The sequence below is a fragment of the Podarcis liolepis genome (assembly GCF_965112155.1).
Source record: "Podarcis liolepis genome assembly, chromosome: 16".
In the NCBI taxonomy this organism is placed as follows: Eukaryota; Metazoa; Chordata; class Lepidosauria; order Squamata; family Lacertidae; genus Podarcis; species Podarcis liolepis.
The window spans coordinates 14,637,284-14,657,562 of NC_139567.1; the positions used below are offsets into that span (position 1 = coordinate 14,637,284).

Below are 20,279 nucleotides of genomic sequence, written 5' to 3' on the forward strand. Positions count from 1 at the left end.
ATTGCGAGGACACTTCAATCAGCTTGTCCACAACCTCAGACTACAACAACTGAAACTGTTCCCAATCAAGTGTGGCTTTTACTTTTGCAGTTGCTATGTTCTTCCTTTCCAAAAGGTAACTGTTTTGTGTTTAGTTAAGCACAGACCACATGCCCACAGGACTATCTCAACTGAAAACTCATATTTGTTCTGTGTTTCCACATAAGAAGAAAAATAAGTCTGAACAGCAGCAAAATCATTTTGTATGTGGATGAAATCATTCTCCCTTAGGAAGGAGCTGGGAGTGTTAATGGGCCTTTCTCCTTAGATTCGCCAAACAACTCTGGTGCTGATGTAGACAGAAATTAGTAATAGAAAACAAGAGACTGAAAAACCAAGTCCATTTCCTTTTCTTTCTTTCTTTCTTTCTTTCTTTCTTTCTTTCTTTCTTTCTTTCTTTCTCTCTCTCTCTCTCTCTCTCTCTCCACGGTTCCAGTTTCATTGGGTATCTGGATAATGAATTTCAATAAAAATAAATCTGGCACTGCGGATGAAAGAACCTGATTGCACTCTGCAAGCTATTTGCTCCATAGTAGTCCCAGTAAATTCAATCAGGCTGCTCAGGAGTAACTGGGTTGTGAGACTGCAGCCTTCAAGTCCCATCCTCTTCAGTGGCCATCTGTGAGTTGTTTCAACAGGAGTTCATCAGCTATAGAATGAGCCCGGGAAGAATCCAGTTAAAATCCAATTTAGCCTTTTACTTCAAGAATGGCTCTCTAGTAGGGAAGCAAAGTTGGCTACTTTTTTTAAAGGAGAGGTCTGAAATCCAAAACCATTCACCGAAAAATGTACTAGCAGTTGGCAGATGTCAGCAGCAAGTTGCCTTTATAAAAGGAATGTCAGCTTTGCAGAGGGTTTATTGCTGGCGCGAATGCCATATGCTGCAACTGTCCCAAAGTACGAGGAATAGCTCATCTTTTCTGGTGTCTGTCCCTTGTAAATAACTCTCTCTGTTCTGACTACTGGAAGATGATGCGGTGCCTCTAATAAGTCTAGGAGGGCAGGGGAGGGGGGCTTAGATGCCATTGTGTGACCAAATGCTCTATTAAGCAGAGTTAAGTTGCTTTTGAAACGTGTTAGTTGTTTCCATCCAACTCCCTCCTCCTCAAAATGTGGTCAGTTTGTTAATACAGCTTCACCTCCTCGGCAGCAGGATGGGCTGCATTGTGTGTGTGTGTGTGTGTGTGTGTGTTGTGTGCGCACGTGCAGAATTGGGTTAAGCAGCCCACTTGAGGAAGTTTGTGCTGCCCCCTAGCAGAAACTGAGCAAAGGTGTTAAGCATTGCAAATCCTCTTGCAACACACCTAGCCTGCTGAGCTCAGGAACAGGCAACAGAACAGTGAAGGGAAGGGAAGCACTAATATAAGCCAGTTCACAGGCTTTCATGCTCTGGTTTAGACATACCACAGTTTCCTGCCACATGTACTAATTGCGGCACCCATGCCAACTTGCCATCAATGTTCTCTTGCAGTCTTTCCCAACCTAGAGCTTTCCATTTCCCCTTGAACGTTGCCTATGCTGACTGAAGCTGATGGGAACTGGAGTCCAACAACATCTGGAAGGCAGCAGGTTGGGAAAGGATGTTCTACTGCCTCTATGTGGCCTCTATGTAAAGGAAAAGCAAGTGCAAATATGAAGTGTTTCTTAATAGTGAGACACCCTGGAGCACAATCAGCCTTTCTCGGCTGTCAACAACTGTAATAAAGAAAACAGGTCCCAGCTACCTCTAACAGGCTTCTCCGCATAATGCAATCAAGAGCCTTCTTTGCAAGTTGATGAGGTATAATTCCAAAGCCCAGCAAAACAAGATGTCCCTATCCTTGTGAGGGGGAAAAACATACTACATCCTGCATGCGGCTGCTTTCTCTGATCCATGGCTTTTGCAACCCATGATATAGTTCACCACTGGATCTGGTGCTGCTCTACATGGGTCAAAATATCCAAGAGCGGAGTCACATTCTGCTCATGTTGCATGACTCTTTACACTTTCCATTTCTCTACTGTGTGCTGTGCACACATCCATATTTATAGATTAGTTCTGATTTGCTTATTCTGAGAGTTGATTTTCCATGCAACATTATATTTCAGATGGATTACTGAATATTACTTTAATTGATTTAAGTTGTTTATTTTCATTGTGACTCATTGGATGGGATTGTTACAGAAAGAATGAGCTTTGTTGTCTGTGTTGTCATTTCTGCGGCTTGTGTATAGCAAAGTCAAACGGCACTATACAAATTAAAAATGAAATGGGGGGGGGGAATGAAAATGAAATTCATACCAGACTAGGATGCTACGCAAGTGAGGAGGTTATGGTTAACTGCTTATGTATATATCTTACTTCAAATCATTCGGATATGTTCCCAAGTGAACAAAACTCAACCGACTTTCCCCCAAAGCCAACAATGCATTCAGTGCTGCTCTCCCCCAAAGGGGGGGAGAGTTTTGGATCCAGTTGAGGCCATTCCCACTTTCCACACTGTCTATAAGGAGAACCTGGAGCAGCCAACTGGGTGTCTTTGAGCTGTACACTGGTTGGAGGATAAGGCTGAAGGAGGAAGGGGAAATCAGCAAAAAAATATCAACAACCCTCCATTAGCAGACTCCTCCATTAGATTAAAAGCTCTTCCGCAAATAAAAGGGCATTGAATGCAACCCAGTGTTGTTTCCTCTTTAAGGACAATCCTATCCCTTTAAATCATTCATGAACCTACCCTAATCAGATGCAATATTAACATACACACCCAATCAGCACAGTGTAGAATTGTTTCCTTGTACTCATGTTAGTGGATTCCCACTCTCTGGTATACTTATTTGTTCACCTCATTATACATGCCGATGTAAACAGGTCCTCAGTCTGTTTCTCAGCAGTAGAAAACAGGTATGTAGCAATTGCTACAAAATGCTAACAATCACCAACATATGTTGAATAGACAACTGCACATGCAGTTACCATGCTTCACAAAGCTGTACATATATACAACACATATGGATATGAAGATTTGATCACTCCAGATTTATTTGTGTTTTCTGATACCTGCACATGTGCAGTGCAGTTCCATGTAAAATCACAATTGAAACCACTTGCACCATCTGACATCTGCACAAGGTTCCTAACTCCTGTGTTAACTTTCTCTTCTGTTAATGATGGGTAGCATTTTGGAAGAATGCAGCAGACTTGTGCCTTTCAAACGTCTGCCTGAGGAAAAAGCCCCTCCTTTCAACATAATCATTTAGCTGCAATTTCCCACTGTGTAGTAGATTCTATTCAAGCGTACCGTGAAACTTTACATAGTCTATTAATCTTTCTATCTGGGGAGGGAGCACAATTTACCCAAGAGACCTTGTCAGCCTATGTTCTCACTCTTGGAGGTAATATTGGCGGAGGTCCATTAGATTATTTTACTGGAACACAGCAGACCCCTGCTATGATAATGGCCAACCTGATCCATCTTCAGTGATATAATATGAGGAAGCATTTTCCCATGTCATAATTCTGTTGCTATTGTTGTTTGTGGAAACAAAATAAAAATATATAATATTTTCACTAAAATAAGCAGATTGTTGGGAGACAAATATCAAGCAGAACACAATAATTAAGATTGCTGATGTAGATCTACCAGAATTTCATTGAAATTAGTAGAGCAGGGATGTGGAACCTGTGGCTCTCCAGATGTTGAAATACAATCCCCATCATCCTTGAACATGTTGGGTGTCGTTGTTGGGAGCTGGAGTGCAACAAAGTCTGGAAGCTCACAGGTTCCCCTCCCTGGATTAAAGTTAAAAGAATTGAGATGGGAAACAAGGAATCTTGCTTGGTTTCTGCTTATCTTCCAAGCTTCATTTCATTAATTTGACTCCTCAGATACCAATAGCCTGTTAATTCCAAAGTAGCAAACCCTCTGCACAGATATCTAGCTAAAGCTCTAACAGTGCTCTGTAGACCCATCAACCAGGTCTCGGTTGTCATCAGCTCTGAAAAAGGCCTTTATGTTCTGTCTGGGTCTGAGCTGAAATGACTCAATGAGATTGGAAAAGATCACCCATGACACATCATTGAGAGGGGAGGAGCAGACAGGGAAAACAATGTTAAAAAATAGGATAAAAAAGAAGTTAATATTTGCACATACATTCAGAAGAAATTTCCATCATGATTCACAAAGAATACAGTAAGCCCACAACTGAAGCGGGGGCTATGTTCCAGGGACCATGCCTAAAACCAAAATCACATATAGCCAAAACACATTGGGTTCAATGACAGGTAGGATTGCCAAAATCTTTATACCTGGACTTCTGCCCCCTTTCCGCCGTTTGTTTGTTTGTTTGTTTGTCTGCCAGGTGTATAAAGCTGAATGTGTACAAGTTCAATGTACATAACTTGCATGCTTACTGTATTCACTGGTGAGCTCCCATTGCTCTGTCCCAGCTCATGCCCACCTAGCAGTTCGAAAGCACACCAAAGTGCAAGTAGATAAATAGGTACCGCTCTGATGGGAAGGTAAACGGTATTTCCGTGTGTTGCTCTGGTTCGCCAGAAGCGGCTTAGTCATGCTGGCCACATGACCCGGAAGCTGGATGCCGGCTCCCTCGACCAGTAAAGTGAGATGAGCGCTGTAACCCCAGAGTCATCCACGACTGGACCTAATGGTCAGGGGTCCCTTAACTTTTTACCACCAGGTGAAAGTGCTTTCCCCTCTCAAAGACTGCTCCTCACCAAGCTCTTTTGCATCTCCTAGAAAACCCTCAAGGTTGCATAGAACGTGGCACTAGATGTGGGATGGTATGTAAAGAAGACCACAATGGTTTTGTGAAACAAGACTAAAAGTTTTCTAAGAAGGATAAAAAGTAGTTATTAGGAAAAAGATTTTAGCATAAGAATGGTTACATGGACACAGAGCATTCCTTCCAATGCAGCAAAAGTACATCAAACTAAATGTAGATTTAAACACAATCCAGCTTTCCCTATTTAGACACAGTCACTAAAACTAAGGATTTGCATCAGTATTATCATGTCTTATGCCCTCCAGCCTGGCCTGTTTCCCTCGTATCATGAGTTCACACCTTGATCAACTCATCCTTTCCTCTGGCTCCCTAATATATATACCCTCTGGCTACATGACTCCCAATCCACAAACACAAGGAAGCTAGACTCCCCCCACCCACCCCCAAAACAACAGGCATTGCCTACATGTTATCTGCACAGTTGTCAATGATTTTACCAGCTTCCAATCTGATCCCTGAATCCCCAAACCATATGCAGGATGCATGGTTTCACCAATATAGCTCAGTCAGCAGAGCATGAGGCTTTTAATCACAGGGTTGTGGGTTTGAGCCCCACGTTGGGCAAAAGATTCCTGAATTGCAGGGGGTTGGACTAGATGACCCACATGGGGTCATCCAACTCTATGATTCTATGAATCCGTTTCCTTCAGGTACGGGTTTTCCAAATCCTCTGTAGATGTTGCCAACAACATTTGTACATTCATTAATTCCAAGTTTAGCCCAGTTTTCCTCCAAAGAGTTCAAGATGGAGTGCATGGCTCCCCCTCCCCATTTTATCCTCACAACAGCCTAGTGAGGTAGATTAGGCTGAGAGATGGTGAGTAGACACCTAATGAACCTTGTGACTGATGGGGCGGGGTGGGTGGGTTGATAACAGTATAATGACAGTGTCTTAATAATGTTCCTTAATACAATTTTCCTCATTGACTTTTAAGAGAAAGTTAAAACAAACTGACTTCCCCCTGCCTAGATGCAGCTGAAAATTTTATATGAATACTCTGATACATGCTAGATCACAAATTACAATCACAATCTGCAGTTCAACCCAGGCTGCCAAGTTGTTCACAAAGATGTACTGCACTGCAGTTCAGCATGTGTTGCTGCGTTCACAAGACCCTGGAATACAAAACATGAAAATAAAGTCTAGCTGACTTCACCATGTATTAAGGAAACTTTTCTGCAAATCCTTAAGACTCTTAGAGCACACGGAGCAGAGGCTGAGAATCACTGCTAAATATATGGAGACACCAGGAGCATAAAAGATCCACTAAAAATAATTAAATTGTGAGTTTTAATTGTCCATAGGGAATGAATAATTTCATATCACGTAGCTAGCTGCAGATCAGGTGTCATCACCCATTCTGCCTGAAAAGCCAACTTCATTTCTGTCCTGTAAACAAGCAATAGAAGCATGAATAATATATATATTTATATAAAAAAGCTTCATCCCTCCCTTGCAAAACTATTATATTGGCTTATTATTTTTCTATGCACGCCGGCAATAATAAATCACATCAGCCAAGCTGTTGCCATTTATTATGCTGTTTAGAGCAATGCAGAGTTGACCGACATTTGCATTAGGTCCACGTTAGTTAAACTGGAGTTCTGCTCATAACATTGGGATTGTGCAAACATACATTCCATCGGGCAGAAACTACTATGAAGCATCATAGTGCTCCCAGAGTCATGCTAAGAGGGTCTGCTAACAACACAGTATATCTTGCTCGGCAACAAGGTGATTTTGTTAAGTGGGCATAAATGAATAAGCACCAGATAAAAGTGAACTCAGAAACACTTCAAAGCTAGCTTAGTTCAAGGTTATGGGATTTCCCTGCCTCATCTGGCTACTACATAGAAGGTGCCTTGCTGATTGGCCCAACTAGTTATAGCTCCCTACATAAAAGCAACATCCAGTGTCAGCCTTTTATTAGGCAAAGTAATACAATGGCCTCAAATGACAGATTCTGCAGTGGGGCAGTGATAGCAGTCCCCTGACTGTTTCTCTTGAGCCCCCTCCCTACTATTCTTCTCTGTTGGAGATCAAAGCTATACATGTCACACAGCCTGCACAAGTAAAAAGGTAAAGGTAAGGTAAAGGACCCCTGGACAGTTAAGTCCAGTCAAAGGCAACTATGGGGTTGTGGAGCTCATCTCACATTCAGGCCGAGGGAGCTGGTGTTTGTCCACAGACAGCTTTCCAGGTCATGTGGTCAGCATGACTAAACCATTTCTGATGCAACGGAACACCATGATGGAAGCCTCAGCACACGGAAATGCCGTTTACCTTCCTGCCACAGCAGTACCAATTTATCTACTTGCAATGGTGTGCTTTTGAACTGCTAGGTTGGCAGAAGCTGGGACAGAGCAACAGTTCACCCCATCACTAGCCTGCTGTCCTCAGGTACAGCAAAAGATACTATTTAGTTTTTATTTATATACCACTTTTCAGACGCACCTCACAAAGTTATGTAAATAATATTATTATGCTACCCCGTTGCCAATGTAAGAGTAAAATTCAACTTAATCCAGCCAGCTTCCAAGCATGGAAGGGTGTTTGTGCCATAAAGTTTATGTCAGGCAGCTATCAAAATCCCATTATAACGCAGCAAAATAGTTGAAAGTGACCTCATGGCTCATCAAAACTCTATCCCAACAGCAAAGGAAATGCTATGAAAAACATATTCTATGATGCGCGGGGAGAGAAAGCTTTCTACACTAAATATGGGATGAGGTTAGATCTAGGAACAAATATATTGTCCAGACCATCATCTTTGATTCAGTAGAAATCATGTGGCTAGTTCATGCAGGCACAGTCATATCTAGAGGTTATTTATCTGTTCACTAATTTGTGTCCTATCTTTTGATCAACATCACTCTTACTTCGCCAGACCTTTATTAGGCATTACAAATATAGGCCATCATAAAACAGCAATATATAAAATTTTAAAATATATACAAACATACAGGCATGTAAAAATATGCAATAACAAGGATTTTCATTGGAGTTTCTTCCTGCAAAATATTGCCATTCACCACTCTAAAAGATACTATTGATTAAAAACTCATCCATCCTTGCAGTTACTTCTGGGTTAATATCAGACAGATAGAATCTGATATTTTCATTGTGCCGTGATGTTAGACTACCCAGAAAAGGGGATAGCACAAGTTTGTGTAGCTGGTTGTACAATGGACAGTAGGAAAGAATATGTTCTGGCACATTCAAAAAACATCCGCAATGTCTATAGTTTCTGGGGATGTTTAAATATCTGCCCTTGTCAACAGCTGAGGGGGAAATGTTCAATCAGGCTTACTGAAAGGCCTGGCGTTGGACTGGAATTATTAATTTTGAAATATAAGTGACCTTGTTATCTGTTGGATTTAAACCATAAAACTTGGGGGAGCAAATTTTATTTACAGCTGACCCAGTGTTTTCTTTTTCAATGCCCCTTGATCTAATTTAAATACAGTGGTACCTCGGGTTACATATGCTTCAGGTTACAGACTCCGCTAACCCAGAAATATTACCTCGGGTTAAGAACTTTGCTTCAGGATGAGAACAGAAATCGTGCTCTGGCGGTGGGGCGGCAGCATGAGGCCCCATTAGCTAAAGGTTAAGAACAGTTTCAGGTTAAGAATGGACCTCCAGAACGAATTAAGTACTTAACCCAAGGTACCACTGTATTATGATGAATATCAACATCACTCAAGGTAACTAATCATTTTTTTAAAAAAATGCAAACACAGTAAAATGTAAATACAACAGGTGATCTGATAAGCTGATGCGTCTGCATCAGACACCAGAAAGCCAGAGAACTCTCAGCTCTGTTTCACTGCCCCATGTGACAAGCCACAGAACTGCAGCTTTAAGCACCTCATTGGGCAGCAAAGTACAGTGGTGCCTTGCAGGATGAAATTAATCCATTCCGCGAGTCTCTTCATCTTGCGGTTTTTTCGTCTTGCGAAGCACGGCTATTAGCGGCTTAGCGGCTATTAACGGCTTAGCAGCTTAGCGGCTATTAATGGCTTAGCGGCTTAGGGGCTTTAAGAAAAAGGAAACAAACTCGCAAGAACTCGCAAGACGTTTCATCTTGCGAAGCAAGCCCATAGGGAAATTCGTCTTGCGGAACGACTCAAAAAATGGAAAACTCTTTCGTCTTGCGGGTTTTTCATCTTGCGAGGCATTCGTCTTGCGAGGTACCACTGTACTGTCAGTTTCAAGGCAGGACATTCAGGACAGGACATTCAGCCCTCCTGGAAAGGAATGACTTGAAAAGGCTTCCAGTTTGGGATTCTTCAAATAGACTTCCCAACCTAGTACCACCCAGATGTTGTTCCCCAGTTCTGGAATGATGGGAGTTGTAGTCCGACAACATTAGGCAAGCACCACGCAGGAGGTGGTGGTCTGGGCTAGAGCAGAAGTGGGGAACTTGTAGCTCTCAGATGTTGTTAGACAGCAACTCCCATGAGTCCATCAGTCCCAGCCATCATGGCTGCTGTAATCCAGGAACATCAGGAGGGCACCAGGTTGCAGAAGATTGGTTATAAGCCCTGCCAGTGCCAGGTTCCATCTCTCATGAGCCTGCCAAGATGGCAGTCTCAACAGAGGCACCTAGAAGCCCACACTATCTAACAATTTGCCCAGCAACTCAAAAACTGAAGTTATTTCCACTGTCTATTGTACCAGGATCTCCATTATTTCAACCATTGTCTGCTATCATCTTTTATTCAGTCATACAAGCTGATTCCCACACCACAACCCAAGTAGACATTGCAACATTCCCATTCAGAGGGCACCATCACTACTCTTTCAACTCTGCCACTTTCTCTCAACCCAGAGTTTCTATGCCGTGCAGGAAATGATGAATCCATGATTGAAAGACAAAAGAAGGGAGAAGAAGAAAAAATGCTCATTAAGATATCTGTACAAGGAATAGTATACCAGAGGTACAAAAGGTTCAGATACCTTGATTATTATTCAACCACCGTGAAGCATCAGAGAATATATTCCGTTTGTAGATCTGGAAAAGTTTGCACTCCACATCTGCTGTGCTAGGAATCTTGAATATCAGGAGCTGCCACCCCTGACTTTTGTCTCCTTACTTTAAAGCCTCAAAACATTATCTTATGGCATTTTGACCTGCAAATTTTACCATCAGAATAATGAACATGGGACAACATTTATGCTGGCTCTATTGTGAATTTTGATGGGGGAGAGGTGTAGCTCTCCTGTATGAACAGCAGGATATTTAAACGTTTTTCATTTGTCTTCTACAGGGATGGAGGAGAAATTCAATTTAGGTAGCATTTAAAGGCAAACCTACCCACTTCACGCTTTCCAAAGCAATACACAAAATGAAACACAGCCATCCTTCAAAATTCATACTTCTCTGAACTCTGGAGAACAAATGCTGTTCTCCAGCCAAGTAATGTGTACAAAAATGCATATATTACGATAAAGTGTGTATCAAAAGCATATAATTGCAACAATAACATTAAACTGCATTATGTTGGTGGGAATTGCTTCGCAAAAAAAGTATGAATATTAGTCAAATTCACAAATAAATTTGTATATTAGGAGAAATTAGCACAAAAATGCTGTTGAAGTTTCACAAGGACTTAAAAAAACGGAAATGACAAATGGAAATTTGGAAATCCATCACTCTCTAGTCTTCTAGTGCCCAAAACACATGTTAGATAGCATGAGGACTGCAACCTCTAGCAAAGCTAATCTTAAAAGGTAACTGGTTATAAGTTTTAATAACATCATCCAAGAAAGCTCAAGTATCTTTTGGATGATCTTAGGGTAGCTTTTTGGTGTCAGGACTATTGTTTTAGCCTGCCTTAGTCCAATTTTAATTAGTGATGCTGCAGATATCTGTGAATTTCAACTTGCCAAATCGAAGGTAATACAATATTGCAGATAAGTATCTTAAAGAGGCAATTCAGATGCTTGTAAATACCTCTATGACTTCACAGCAGCTTAGCCAATTGCTATGAGGGGTGATAGGCTCTAGTTGTGCATGAAAATTATGAGAATTCTGTTATTGTTTGTGCAGGCATGAGCACATACCTCTCCAATCTAGCAGTTTTGGAAAATGGGAGTGCTAAATACGTCCATAGAACATCACTCAAGTAAAGATGTGCAGGTGAAGCAGTATGGATGATTCACCTATACAACAACCTTGAACTGCAGCAATTGCACACTCAACTTACCCAACATACACATTCATTACTACACTGTAGCAAAATTTATACTGCAGTCATTAGATAAATGGGTGAAAATACTGCTGTACTTGGTATATTGTAAATAAAATGTGGAATTCTACTACCTGCAACCTAGTGCTTTAGAGGCTCATAAAAACCGGATATTACAACATATAAAAGCATCACTTTGGCAAGAAAGTTGTGAAAATACTGTTATTTGTGTTTGTATACATATATAGTAGATGATACAGATACAAATACATACACAATCATTACTTACTCTGTAAGGAAGCAATGTTTACTGTATTTGCTTGCTATCAACCTAAAAGAAGCTGTTCGTGCAGCCCCTCCCCTTCCAAGTTAGCATCTTGATCATTGCATAAGCTGGCTATAGGACCACAAATCTCTGTGGACTTAAAAAAAAAGTACTTGTCTTATTTTGTTGACCTTTTTGTGTTTGTGTTCTCTCTGTTTTTGCTGCCAGCTGAATGCACTCTGAGGTAAGGACTCCTTGGGGACCACCAATAGCTACCTCCATAAATGCAACAGAGAGACAGATTTGTTGCTAAGGCAATGGTTAACAGAGGCAAAATACAGCAAGGTCCCCTTTACAGAACGGAGCACAGCTGCCTGGCAAGGCTCTAGCAAAATTGACCCAGAAGGAAGGGAAAACGAATCCTCTCAACTGAAACCAGGGGGCTTCCTGGGTGCATGGGCATGGTTTTAACAAGGGACCCCAAAGGGCCTTCATACATTCCAGCCTGTCCACAGGTGGCACTGATAGCAAATAAACCAGGCAAGGGAGGAGCACAGACCGTGGAGGTCTCAAGGCAATGAGGAAATTACAGTTTGAGACCGTGTGATTTTCCCACTAGCTGTCAAGATCATTGTACGGTAAGTTCTATGGAGTGCAGAAGTTTTTGCAGTGACCTTTTGCAGGCAGGAGTGAGAGTTGAGAAACCTATTACTGCGAATAAGCCAATTTGCTAGGTAAGTGTAAGTGGCAATTTTCCTCCTTAAATACATTACAGTGAAAGGTAAATGGTGATAAACAGAAAGTTGTGCTTCCTTCTCTCGCTCTAAAACGATTTCTCAGAGTGCTGTTTATAAGGCATCGCCTTAAGAGTACCTTCCTGGGAGATAGCTTTTGAGGGGCACTGATGCAGGATACAGGTACCTCTCTGTACTGATTTAATGACACACGTGTGTGATTTGGGGTTAAAAATTGAGGCAATGCATTTGCAGGTATGAAGAGTTGAGGCGCCTTTAACAGGAACAAGAAATGAAGAAGAGTGCTCGGCTCTTCATTAACATGACTCTTGCCTGAAATTCTGGAGAGCCACCATCAGTCACGGTAGACAAGATTGCAAAAGATGGACCAACAGTATAACCCAGTGTTTTTAAATTGCATTGTAAACTCTTTGCCTAAGACTCTTTGACAGAGATAGTAGGTGGGATACACCTTTTTCAAGGATATTGTTCCCCAACAGATTATACTGTGCAATTGGAATGGAAATGTACAAGGAAGGCCATAGGCAGAAAGTGTTACACTTTATACCCTCCCAGCTTTATACAAGTGCACTGTGTGAATGCACCCATGCCTGTGAAGTAGTTAGTATGGAAATCAACGCACATAAACACTAAAGAGCAACACATTGAGCAGCCTGCCATTTCAAATACTTCAAATGGTGTGGCTCATTTTGAACGCTGATAATTTTTGTGTCACAGTCCCCCTCTCTAAAGTATGTTTAACCAAAAGGAACAAAAAACCTAATTTGCATTTAAATCACTGCAAGACAGGCTATCCTAGGGTAAATGAATACTGGGTATGAGTAGAAAAGGGCCTTCAGCAATCTATATTCTAGTGTGTAGGTCACTTAGGAACCCTTCTTATAGGAACCTAACAGTACTAGAGCATCTGTTTTAATTTGTGAATTCTGGGAGGGTATTTTTTAAAAACATATAATCTGCCCTTCCCCTCAGCAGCTCAGGTAATAGCAGCAGTACATATTCCCCTCCACAATTTTACCCTCACAGTGAGGTAGGTTAGGCTGAAAGTTAGTGACTGGTTCAAGGTCATATGCTGAGCTTTATGACAGAGCAGGGATTTGAAAATGGTTTCTCCAGTCCTATCCCCAGTGGTGTAGCATGGGTTACCAGTGCCCAGGGCCACATGGAGAAGTGGGTGGGAGGGAGGGAAAAGTCTGCATCGCTCAGCTGGTACTTGCAAGGATGAGAGTTGTCCGTTGCTATGCTTAGCATTAAGGGACGCGGGTGGCGCTGTGGGTAAAACCTCAACGCCTAGGACTTGCCGATCGCATGGTCGGCGGTTCGAATCCCCACGGCGGGGTGCGCTCCCGTTGCTCGGTCCCAGCGCCTGCCAACCTAGCAGTTCGAAAACACCCCCGGGTGCAAGTAGATAAATAGGGACCGCTTACTAGCGGGAAGGTAAACGGCGTTTCCGTGTGCTGCGCTGGCTCGCCAGAGCAGCTTCGTCATGCTGGCCATGTGACCCGGAAGTGTCTGTGGACAGCGCTGGCTCCCGGCCTCTAGAGTGAGATGAGTGCACAACCCTAGAGTCTGTCAAGACTGGCCCATACGGGCAGGGGTACCTTTACCTTTACCTTTATGCTTAGCATTGATAAGCTTAGCAAGCGGAAATGCACTGCCGCAATGGAAACTCCATTTTCTGATTAAAGCTCCTTAATTGATAGAGCACCTTTTAAAAGTGGAACCATAGGGGGGTCACTTATGGCCTGGATGCTGCTCATCCTGAATCTGCTAATCTACTCCCAACTCCAGCAACTTCTATCCATGTAGCAGTACAAAAATGCACAGCAGCGAAACGTTGAATTTAATCAGCTGCCTTCCCCCATGTTGATTTTGATTGCGTTGTCATTTGCGTTCATTAAACACCACGCTGGGCACAGGGCTGAACCTCTTTATTTGGCACTTGGGACTTCTCCTGGTCACAATTATTTCTCCTGGGGACCTGGGTTTCCAGGCTAAAGTTAGTAACTAAAAAGAACATGCTTTCCGTAAAGTAGCAGCCTCAGTTTCTCTCATGACAGCTATTAGCAGCTGCTTCACTCAGCCGAAATTGCAGACCTATCAACAGCCACTGCCCTGGACAGGGCAAAAAAAAAAAATCCACCGTGGGGAGCGTCCCACTAAAATTTTAAAAAGGGTTTCAGAGAATGAGGCTGTGACATCACAAATGCAATTATGTTTGAATGCACAGGCTAGTTTGAAGATCTGCTGGCTTTGTGTTCATTAAGAGCTTTCCCAGAGATATCAAACAGACACAGGACTTGGTTAACTTGTGTTTTTTTCAAGCCCTACGATAGCCCTCTTCAGACAAACAGGGCACACTGAGCAAGTGGAGGGGGCAGCAGATTGCAGTAGCAGCTCCTGCCTTGCACACTTCTCGGCCTATAGAGTGAGATGAGCGCCGCAACCCCAGAGTCGTTCGCAACTGGACCTAATGGTCAGGGGTACCTTTACCCAGATGTTTGGAAAAATGAGGTAATTTAATCTGTGTTAGTATTTTAACTTTTGCATGTTTTAAAGTGTGGTTGCGATTTTCTCTCTTGATTTTATTGTTTTATCTTTTTGTAAACCTTGGCCAATAAAGCGAGATGAGCATCGCAACCCCAGAGTTGGCCACGACTGGACCTAATGGTCAGGGGTTCCTTTACCTTTACCTTAAACCACTTTGAGGTTTTTTACAATGAAGTGGTGCATTACCAGTACATTTTGGTTCTCGAGCAGCTTGGCTCCTGAACAAATCAGTTCCCGAATGCTGCAAACCCGGAAGTGAGTGTTCCAGTTTGTGAACGTTTTTCGGAAGCCGAAAGTCCGATGCGGCTTCTGCAGCTTCCGACTAAGTGCAGGAAGCTCCTGCAGCCAATCGGAAGCCACACTTTGGTTTTCAAATGGTTCCAGAAGTCGAATGGACTCTCAGAACAGATTAAGTTCGACAACCAAGGTACCACCGTCTTATATAATACAAGTTTCCATATAATTAATTGGGCATTTTATTTTATTTTTTAAATACTGTACAACAATGAACAAGTGACTCGAACATAAGCAGATATTTGATGCAAGGTACAGTCCAATGCTGGCAAAGTTCAGTTGGGTTAGAGCCACCAAATTCCAAGTATAAATATGTTTTAAAAGCATTCTTCTGACCCAACTCTTAATTATCTTATCTTGTTTCCAAAGTGGAATCCTCCACTGACTTGTTTTTTTTCCAGTTTCCAGTTTGCAAATAGGTTGTGACACAGTTTGTAGTAGCTTTCAGTTCACATTGCATTTTCCTCAGACTTTAGCACCCATCAGAATACATGGTCGGGGGGAGGGGAGAAGCACTCAATACACTTTTGTCAGTATGCAGAGCACCAAAATGAATCCAGGGTGGGGAAAAAATACCATTTGGTGAGCTGCTTATCTGCACTGGGCACATTTATAAAATACTGCAAAAAAAGAAGTAATGTTGATACTTTTGCCTGCCTGCTTGTATCAAGATTACTTTCTTAAAGAGAGTTTTATTGATTTACACATGTGCATTTTTAAGGCATGTTGTGGGGGAGAGCCAAATAAATGGAAGGGACTGAAAGCTGTGATAAACTGCCCATGTTCCAATTCCTAAATGCATTATAGACATTCTCCTAGCTAAATTGGAATTCGGGAAGAACGGAATGCAATACAGAGGTAGTCCAAATCTTGCTGTATTCCAACTCCCATCAGTCTCAGCCAGTATGGCCAATGGTGAGGGATGATGGGAGATGTAGGTTAGCAAAATCTAGAGGGCCATGGGTTTCCATCTCTGCAATAAAAACAAACCAGAATGTGTGATCGCTTCATCCTTGCACACTCATCCTATTCCTGCTGCCTGTATGGGAAAAGTAACCCATCCATCACCCACTGCCCTAAGATAAAGAGTTCAAAAAGATCCCGTTCAGTCTTCAGCTAAAGTGTTCTGTGCATCAGTGGGATTTTTGTGTGAATAAGGACCCAATAGAGTTGAACAAGATTGATCCTATGAGGTTGCCTTTGTGTTTGCTTTAACTTTCATGACCTCAGGCACAATGTTCTTCCCTGCCTCCACCACCACATGCAGTTTGCTGAGCAAACAGGTATTCCAAGTCTTTTCCTAGGTACAAATCAATTTTAATTACAACAAAGCCTCTCCACAATAGCACTTGCAGCCAAACGGATCCCAAATTGTGTAGCCTTCCTTTCCTCACCCTCTAACTATCTCAAATTAAATGGAGAATTGTATTGCGGCTGGGGTATTGTCATGCAAACGAAGAAAAACAACTTTCTTTCCAATTTTCTCATGCAAATAGAGACAGCATTGTTGAGACAGAGAATATATTTTGCCATCTCAGTGGTTCTGCAGGAGAGATAAGGAGTGTTGCGCAAATTCTGCAATTCGTAAGCTGGTAAATTGCTAAACATATATGTTTTTTAAATTGCGCACACACACAACTAGCATCCAAATACAAATATTTAAACAAAATTACAGGGTCAGCAAGCACAATTTAATCAGGGTTTTCTTATGGTATTTTCACTCATTATATATATTCATATCTATTATTGCCTCTATCTGTTTCATAAATAAGGCTTAGCATTTTCAGAATGGAAGAGTAAGGCTACTCTACTGTCACAATCAAGGTTTGCAAAATAAAGATTATAATTCAATAGCACACATAAAGTCTGCCTTCCTTGGGGAGTGAGCTAATCAGGCTATGAACAAGACTGCAATTCTATGTAAAACTGGCTGGAAGAAAGGCCCATTGAGTTCAATGGCATTTATTTCAGATTAAACATGCATAGGATCAGGTTACTTGGCCCATTTAACATCCCCCTTCCAGTTTTTTCTTTTGGTTGCCCAATGTCAGCATAAAAGTTTTCAACTCTGCTCCTGAGCACACAGTTCTAAAATTATGACTAAGTACTTAGGGGGTGGTGCACAACCTTCATAACAATATCATAGGCAGGGAATAGGAGATATGTAGAGCACTGGTGCCAATCCTTTCAGACCACTGATATTGACTGGCCCCAAATCATCCAGAGGACTTTGTGGCTTAATGGGAATTTGAACTCAGTCCTCCCCAGTCTAGATTTATCTCAGTATCATGCAGGCTCTCTTTCTGCAGACATTTCACACTTATTTTCCAAGCCCATCTCAGACCCTTCAAGTGTCCCTATTTTCCAGGGACAGTCCTGGAAGTATAGAAGTTGTTCCAATTTCTGCTTTGATCAAAGAATATCCCACTTTTCCTAAGGATGTCCCTATTTTCATCAGAGAAATGTTGGAGGGTATGCCATCTTGGCAGCCTTAAGGACAATATCTGGTGGCCACCTCCAGCAAATGATATTAGGCACCACAAAGGATGTTAAGTTTCTATCAATTTAAAAGAAGAGAAGAACTGGGAAGGTATTTAAGAGAAGAAGAAGAAGAGGAGGAGGAGTTTGGATTTGATATCCTGCCTTTCACTCCCTTTAAGGAGTCTCAAAGCGGCTAATATTCTCCTTTCCCTTCCTCCCCCACAACAAACACTCTGTGAGGTGAGTGGGGCTGAGAGACTTCAAAGAAGTGTGACTGGCCCAAGGTCAACCAGCAGCTGCATGTGGAGGAGCGGAGACGCGAACCCAGTTCACCAGATTACGAGACTACCGCTCTTAACCACTACACCACACTGGCTCACAATAACAATAACACAATAACAATAACAACCAAGAGTTGTGATAAAATTGCCCACTTCTAGAGTCATCCCGCTAGAAGACTATATCCAGTGCACATTCCTGACTCCATCTAATAAAGATCCAATTACCGTAATGGTGAATTAATTAATTAATTAATTATTTTCAACAAGTGTACAATCTGGGTACCCAGATTGTTGAGCTGCACATCAGTATCATTCAACTTGTGTACTGTTGAGATACATATCAAAAAGTGTACACTCTTTCACACAAACATCTTAATAGTATGTATAGAAATAACTTCTACCTGTGTTCAGTGTAGTGTGTGAACAAGCATTAAAAAAGAAATTAAAATCAAGTGTGGGAGAGGGAGGGTTAACCATTCCATGCTTGGTTTAATCAATCAATCAATCAATCAATCAATCAATCATTATTTTTAAAATTATTTTACTTAATAGAGTTAAGCGTAGTTAGGCTGCAAGTGGTTCTTGCTCCCAGAGAAGGCAACTGGTCAGGTGTGAGAGTGGGACAAAGCAGGATAAAGTCAATGAAGGCACTCAGCATTCCTGCCTTGGGAAACAACAAGGTTTAGGGAGGCTTAATCCATGCCACCATGCCAAATAGTTCTCTGTCTTATGGCAGATGCCACAGTTTTTACCTGGAGCATTCTGAAATCAAAGTGTGCATCTTTTGCAGAATCATCCCTATCATTAGACACTGTGGTGTGGCTACTTCAGGTGGCAGATGTGGGTGTGGGGAGGCAGTGGCAGTGAAATATTGGAAGAAAGGGCTGTGTGCATCACATGGCCTCTCCTGACTCTCCTAAACTAGCCTGGGGTCCTTAGGTGAGGAGGAGGGAACCATTGTTGAAGTAAGACTCCATTGCTAGTCTGGTCAGATTCTGTATGAAGAATTACAGGGAGTACCATCGGTTTTTTTCATCTCGAGCAGCAAAACATATTGGGCCGGCCATGACCTTTTGCTGAGTTGAAGACCATATTTTATGTGTGTAGAATAGTAGAAAATCACTCACGGAAGAATCCCCTGCAGTGTCTACCTTCCAATCACAAATTGTAGGGTCACAAAATGGGGGCCATTCAAACCAGGGCTTGAACATCTCCCTGTGAGCCAAATAGGTTTCCAAAGCAATATTCCAAAAGTATTCCACTCCCTAGTAAAAGAGGTCCACAGGACCGATGTACAGACATTTCCTTTGAGTACTACACTTTTCATGTTCCCAGACTATTTTTATATCCTTAGAACCTCGATCAAAACTCAGATGCCTCAAATCATAAAACCTTGGGACCCTCCTTCCATTCTTCTAAATTGTTTCATCTTCACAGCTTTAGTTTTCCACCTTCCCTTTTTATCTCACTTCCAAGAAAGAATAACTCAGTTCTGAGTTAGGTTTACCACAATGATTACATGGATGAAGCAGTAGAGCACCACTCTATTGCTTCTAGTGGAAAAGCTCCACTGATTACTCTTCTAGGCTGTACAGCCAAAAATGGCAGGTTCTCTTTAAAGGAGACATTTGTAAAAGGACAGGATCATAGGAAGCTGCCTTGTACTGAATCAGACCATTAGTTTATCTAGCTCAATATTATTCACACTGACTGACAGCAACTATCCAGGGTCTCAGATAGGGGTGTCTCCCCACGCTACCAGGAAACGTCAAAGATTGAACCAGGGATGTTCAGCATACGAAGCTCCATCATTTGGTTACGGCCATTTTCCCGCAGAATTGCATGACTTTTACCTTAAGCTGTACTTTTGTATTTCATGGTTAGTGGGAATGTAAAATAAGGATTGAAAGGCTGGTGGACGAAACAGAGATGGGGATTAATTCTGCCTCAGCAGAATTCAAGGCGAATACCAGACTTCCATCTTGCATAGCCAGGGGCCTCTAGCACTAGTGAGAAATCAATGTGACACCATCAATACCTTGCCATGTAGAAGGCCTTTCTGCACATACCCAGATGCCACAATTCGTTCCAAGTTGTTGGAGCAATGGAACGGAACTATTTTGAGCTCCATGTTTTAGAGTGGAAGCAAATCATGTCTCTCTTTTGGGTTTTCAGATTCATATAGTGCTCTTCAAAGACCAGCTTGTATTTAGATGATAAAGTGTCATTGCTGACATCTTAGCAGGGAGGGAATGTACAAGCTGCATTGTTAGTATTTGTACTGTGTTTGTTAGAAAATGAATTTTACAGAGAATATATTGTACTGGGGGAAAGAAAGCATATGTAACAGCTGCAAAATCTTGTGACTCCAATTAAGGCCACAGAAATCCTGAATTATTGCCTTGTTAATTTGCTAACTCCCTTTAAAAGTGAGTGTGTCTTAGTTAGGAAGGATGGGAGCTGGAGGTTAGGCGGGTTTTTCATTTTTATTTTGCTGAGTGTGGAAACTTCAAGCAGGTGCTGTTTCCAGAGGAGTTTGTGAGGCTAGACAAGCTATGGACTGATAACTTATGGACTGCTTTGAGGGAGTTTTAATAATAATAATATTTTTTAGAAGCAAGAAGACCCTCTCTTGGG

General features: G+C 41.9%; 1 protein-coding gene across 3 annotated transcripts in view; it reads right to left on the bottom strand.

Moving 5' to 3' along the window:
• Positions 1-20,279, bottom strand: part of KIRREL3 (kirre like nephrin family adhesion molecule 3) — a 741,064-nt gene that overhangs the window by 549,354 nt on the left and 171,431 nt on the right. The window lies entirely within an intron of this gene.